The 6,764-nt window shown below is 33.4% G+C and overlaps 1 pseudogene; it reads left to right on the forward strand.

Moving 5' to 3' along the window:
• The first annotated feature begins 4,014 nt into the window (after positions 1-4,014).
• On the forward strand, positions 4,015-5,194 carry LOC100932875 (annotated as a pseudogene).
• Positions 5,195-6,764: the final 1,570 nt, after the last annotated feature.

Genomic DNA, 6,764 nt, shown 5'->3' on the forward strand with positions numbered 1-6,764 from the left:
TTCCTCAGGACCAAGTTTTTGCCTTTCTTTTCATCCCTAGTTCTTAGATTAGTGACAGCACCTGGAAACTAATAAATCTTTATTGCTTTAGGATCAAATTTGAATGAGAGTTTTATGTACCCCTGCTTCTTCCCTAAACCCAAGTCACATTAAAATGGTATATAACACAAGAAAAAAGAATTTGACAAAAAACACCCATTTCTACAAAAAACATTAGAGAGCACAGGAATCAATAGATTTTCCCTTAAAATTGTCAGTAGCATCTATTTAAAACCATCAGCAAGCATCATAAGTTATGTGGATAAATTAGAAGCCTTCCCAATAAGATCACGGGTGAAACAAGGTTTCCCAACATCACAATTAATATTCAAGATTGTTTTTGAAATATTAGCTTCAGCAATAAGAGAAGAAAAAAAATTAAAGGAAGTAATTAATGAGAAAACAAAATTATCACTCTTTGTAGATGATGTGAGGATATATTTAGAAAATCCTAGAGAATCAACTGAAAAACTACTGGAAACAAATAATAGCTTTATCAAAGTTTCAGGATAAAAAATAAATCCACATAAATCATCAAGATATCTATTTTCCCAACAAAATGCAGCAGAAAGAGATACAAAAAAATTACATTCAAAACAACTGTAGACAATATAAAACATTTGGGAATCTGCCTGCCAATATGAACTTACCAAAAAACAAACAAACAAGAAACTTTTCACACAAAATCCACAGATCTAAACAATTAAAATAATATTAAGTGGTACTCCAAGTTATTATAATAAAAATGACAATTCTAGCTAAATTAATCTACTAATTCAGTACCATACCAATCAAACTGCCAGGAAATTAATTTATGGAGCTAGAAAAAAAATAACAAAGTTCATTTGAAAGAACAAAAGGTCAAGAATTTCAAGGGAATTAGTGAAAAAAAATGCAAAAGAATGTGGCCTAGCTGTACCAGATATAAAACTCTATTTTGAAGCAGTGATATTCAAAATCATTTTGTGCTGGCTAAGAAATAGAGTAATTGATCAGCAGGGTTAGGTTCACAAGACACAATAGTCAATGACTGTAGCATTCTAGTGTTTGATAAAACCAAAGACCCCGGCTTCTGGGATAAGAATTCACTATTTGACCAAACAAATTTTGGGAAAAAATGGAAAACAGTATGGCAGAAACTAGGCATTGACCAACACCTATTACCCTATATCAAAATAAGGTCAAAATGGATTCATGATTTAGAGAAAAAAGTGATATTATAAGCAGATTAGAAGAACAAAGGTTAGAATATTGGGTCTGTGGATTGGCAAGGAATTTGTGGCCAAAGAAGAACTAGAGTACATTATGAAAAGAAAAATAGATAATTTTGATTTTAGTAAGTTAAAAAGCTTTTCTACAGACAGAACCAATTTAGACAAGATTAGAAGGGAAGCAGAAAACTAGGGGAAACAATTTACATCCAAGAGTTCTGATAAAGGCCTCATTTCTAAAATATTTAGAGAAGTGATTCAAATTTATAAGAAGACAAGCCATTGTTCAATTGATAAATGCTCAAAAGATATGAACAGAATTTTCAGATGAAGAAATTAAAATAATTTCTAGGCATATGAAAAAATGCTCCAAATCACTATTGATTAGAGAAATGCAAATTAGGACAACTCTTACATACTACTACATACTCTCAGACTGACTAAGATGACAGGAAAAGATAATGATAAATGTCGGAGGACTTGTGAGAAAACTGGGACACATATATTGTTAGTAGTGTTGTAAACTTATCCAACCATTCTAAAGAGTATATGCCCAAATTTTACCTAAAGGGTTATCAAACTGTGCATACCCTTTGATCCAGCAGTCCCTCTATTAAGCCTATATCCCAAAGAGATCATGAAAAAGGGAAAAGGACCCACATGTGCAAAAATGTCTGTGGCAGCCCTTTTTGTAGTGACAAAGAACTAGAAACTGAGTGGCTGCCCATCAGTTGTAGAGTGGCTGAATAAGTTATGGTATGTGAATGTTATGGAATATTATTGTTATATAAGAAATGATTAGCAGGATGATTTCAGAAAAGACTGGAGAGACTTACATGAACTGATGTTAAGGGAATTGAATAGAGCCAATAGAACATTGTACACAGTGACAAGTTTTTTTTTTTTTTTAATGTGATGATCAATTCTGATGGACATGGCACTTTTCAACAATGACATGATTCAGGCCAGTTCCAATAGAAGTGTGAAGTAGAGAGCCATCTGCATCCAAAGAGAGGACTATGGGGATTGAATGTGGAGTACAAAATAGTATTTTCTCCTTTTTTGTTACTGTTTGCTTGCATTTTGGGTTTTTTTTTCTCATTTTCTTTTCAATTTTTGATCTAATTTTTCTTGTTCAGCATGATAATTGTGGAAATATGTATAAAAGAACTGTACATGTTTAACCTATTTGGATTACTTGTTGTGTGGGGAAAGGATGGGGGGAAAAGAGGGAGAAAAAATTTGGACCACAAGGTTTTGCAAGGGTGATTGCTGAAAATTACCTATGCATATGTTTTAAAAATAAAATGCTATTATTTCTTTTAAAGAAAGAAATGGGGCAGCACAATTTAGGGGAATGTACTTTATGTCAAAGACCATTGTAAATCCTGCTTTGCCATGTAATAAGTATGTGACTTTTGTCATGTCCTGGTGTCCTTCTGGGACCCTGCTTCTTCATCTATGAAAGGAGAGACATTTATTAAATGAGCTCTCTGTTTCATTCTTGGTTGAAATCTACAATCCTGTGTATGTGTACATGCAAAGAATGGAGGAAATCATATGTTCAACAGTTGTCAAATATATTTTTCCTATAACCAAATGCCCTTTTCCTTTAAAAAAATATTTGATTTCAGACAGCAGAGTCCTTTTTTTAACCTTTTCAAATCTATACCAAAACTCTTTGACTGTACCTTCAGAAAGGTACCCTTTCTATCTTATTATGGGAGAAAAATAGAAGGAAGAGATTTCAATTAAATCTAGTTTATGAACAAGTCAGGCTCACAATGAATCAAGAACTCTAGAAAACTAGTGCTGAGTATCCCATTCATCCTCCCACAACTTACAAAATACATACGAGGCCATTAAATGTTTTGGAAGAGGAAATGATAAGAATAAAATGGGAACCATAATGATAAAGAATTCCTTTACTGGAAGGCCAAAAAGTCATATAGTTGTTGTATTTGTGTTTTTTTTTTTTTTTTACCCTGGACCTGTGATTTCCCAAGTGTAGAGAGTATCCAAAGAGAAACTCCCTCGGTCAAAACAGATCATCACTTGATCTGTAATTTATAGTCTGAGAGTTTCATTAGGAAACTTACAGTTAAATGGCTTACTGGGGAGTTGTAAGGATATTAATCATCAAAGGCAGGATTTTCAGTCCTCTGAATCCAGAGCCAACGTTCTTTCCACTATATAGTGGAGTGATACTTGAATATAGGTCTTCCTATCTTTCAGTATAGTTTTCTATCATTCCATTACCCTGCCTCTACAGGTGACTTTTAGTGAGATGGAAATTAGCAATATGACAGATTAGGACTAGAAGTGACGAGATCAGAAGACTTTAAGGAACGTGCATGCTTATAATGCTTGACAATTGGAAGTTGTAGTTTTAGGAACTTAGACGTAGACTTCAACAACATGTCAGAAGTCAGCAGGTACAAAACCCTGAGAAGAAAAAGTCAGAGAACAAAGGTGATTTGACTAAAATACACAAGTAGCAGAACTAGGTTACACTAAAAATTGACACAAATTCCAAAGTTCTATTTAATACACCATATTGTCTCCTTTATCAAGTGACAAACTAATAATCTCCTGATGTTTGGGGTGTGTGTGTGTGTGTGTGTGTGTGTGCTGGTTCCTTTTTGCTCAGGGCCATATTTGGGCAGTATAACTAAACCCGGTGTCTCTTATTAGCAGAGTTTCCTTCAATATCCCCCCGCTCAGACACCAAACTCCCCACACTGTGTTCTGGATTGTCTACACCATGCAGAAGGTGAAACTCCCTGTGGCTGGGGCTGAGACTACCTCACAAAAAGCTAGTCTTGGGGATCAGCACTTGCTATTTCATTAGTGAGCTACTCTGGAGGAGTTTACATTTCACACAAGCCCAAATTTCCCCCAGGATTTTTTTTTTTATCTTTTCTGGCTGTCCCAGGAGGGTAACTGTTCTTTCAGAATTCTTGTCTACTTCACCATTCTGCTTTCACCCTGAGATCCTTTTTTTCTGACATACTCTGGCATTTTCCTAGAATCTTTTCTTTGTTAATTTGTAGAAGCATAAGTCAATCTACTCTCTATTATCTATTTACCTATACACCTATTTATCCACCTAACTTTATATAGATACATCATATAATTAGGATCTAAGGGTGGAACTTTAGGTTATCTGTTAGACATCTAGGCAATGGTTAAATGAGGTTACAGATAGACATATGGATAGATAGAGATGAAATTCTAATTCTTTTATTTTATTTTTTACTTTATTAGTCTTTTAAGAAATAGGAAATTTGTTTTATTTTGCAAATGGTACTTTGCTGTTCCCGCTACCTTCTCTGCCACCATGACAACCTTTCAGTTTTGACAGAACTACTACCAGGACTCAGAGGCTATGATCAATTAATAAATAAATCTGGATCTCTGTTTATGACTTCCTACTTTGATCAAGATTATGTGACATTGAAGAAATTTGCCAAGCATTTTCTACATCAATTCCATAAGAAGTGGAAACATGCTGAGAAGTTGATGAAACTCCAGAACCAATGAGGTGGCTTGATCTTCCCTCAAGACATCAAGAAACTGGAACATAATGGCTAGGATAGTGGGCTGAATGCAATGGAGTATGCTCTGCAGTTGGAAAAAAGTCAATCAGTAATTACTGGGATTGCACAAGTTAGCAATGGACAAAAATAACACCCATTTATGCAATTTCATAAAAACCCACTACCTGGATGAACAAGTAAAGTTCATCAAACAACTGGGCAATTACATAAACAACCTGCACAAAATAATGCCCACCAATTTTTGACATGGCAGAGTATCTTTTTGGCAAGCTCACCCTTAGAGAAAGCTCTAAGACACATCTGGCTTTCCCCACACCTGAGAAATGTGGTTTCAACTCCTATTGCTTTTCAATGAACATATATTCTGATTATCTGACCTTTTAATAATCCGTACCAAAACAAAGGGAATCAACAACAAACAAACAAAAAGCTACCATCATTTATATCCCAATAAAATGACTTTCTTCTAAAGAAAAAAAAAAAAAGTCAAACTTGAAGTGATCGAGACTAATCATCATCCAAGACATATTAAGCATTTATTCAGTTCTTATTATGTTTCAACCAATGTGCCAAATCTAGTGATTTAAAAAAAAAGGTAAAATGTATTTCTGCATCTTGAAGAAACAACATTTTTTAATGTGGAAGATCACATGCAACAACAACAACAAAAAGTTATAATGTAAATGTAAATTGGAGCTAATATCAGAGAGAAGGCACTAGCAGTGTTCTAACTAGAAAAGTCCCCTTGAAGAAAGTAGCATTTGAGGTTAATATAGAGGTCAGGATATCATTGATATTATAAGGCTCTCCCAATGAAACCATGAAGTTGTAAAAACAAAAACAAACAAACAAAAAGAAAAATCCTTTCAGTGCCATGACTCTGGCCAAGGTGCTGAAACTATTAACATTGAGCTTTTGAAGATTCGGGTAATAAAGACTGCTTATTTTCCCAAAGCAATGAGATTTTCAGGTACCTGATATTTATCTCAAATATTTTCTCATTTTTCAAATGTCAATGAATGGCTTTAAAGAATTTTTAGCTCTCAATTCAATGTGTTTTATTAAAGGAGAAAATAAATCATCAGATTAACTCAATAAATGCAGAAAAAGCTTTTTTATTAATAAAATACAGCAGCCTATCCTATTAAAGCCACTATTAAGCATTATTTGTAATGATAAAATGTTTAACTTTTCCAAATAAGATCAAGGGTCAAACAAGAAGGCCCATTATCACCACTGTTATTCAATATTGTACTAGAAATGTTACCTTTAGCAATTCCAGAAGAAAAGGAAATAGAAGAAATTAGAGAAAATAATGAGGAAACAAAACTATCATTCTTTGCACATTATATGATGGTATACTTAAAGAACCCTAGAGAATTGTATAAAAATAAAAGCTACTTGAAATAACAATGTTATCAGGGCTGCAGGATACAAAATAAGCCCATACAAATAATCAACATTTTTACATATTGCCAGCAAAGATAAGTAAGAGGAGATAGAAAGATAATGTAAACTTAAAGTAATGGTTGACAATATAAAATATTTGGGAGTCCACTTTCAAAGACACACTTAGGAATGATGTGAACACAATTATGAAATGTTTTTCCTACAAATAAAGTAAGATTTAAATAACTAGGAAAATAGCCATTGCTTATTATTATGCCAACTAATATAATTAAATGGACAATTCTACCTAAATTAATTCATTTGTTCATTGCCATACCAACAAAACTACAAAAACTTATTCTATAAAGAAAAAAAATAGTAAAATTCATTTGGAAAAACAAAAAGTCAAGAAAGTCGAGGGGATTAATGGGGAAAATGCAAATGAAATATCCTAACAGATATAAAACTATATTACAAAGCAACCATTATCAAAACTATTTGATACTGGCTAAGAAATAGTGTGGTGGATCATTGCACAGGTTGAGTAGACAAAACACTGTAGTAA

This window comes from Sarcophilus harrisii, chromosome 3 (genome assembly GCF_902635505.1).
Source record: "Sarcophilus harrisii chromosome 3, mSarHar1.11, whole genome shotgun sequence".
NCBI classification, from domain to species: Eukaryota; Metazoa; Chordata; class Mammalia; order Dasyuromorphia; family Dasyuridae; genus Sarcophilus; species Sarcophilus harrisii.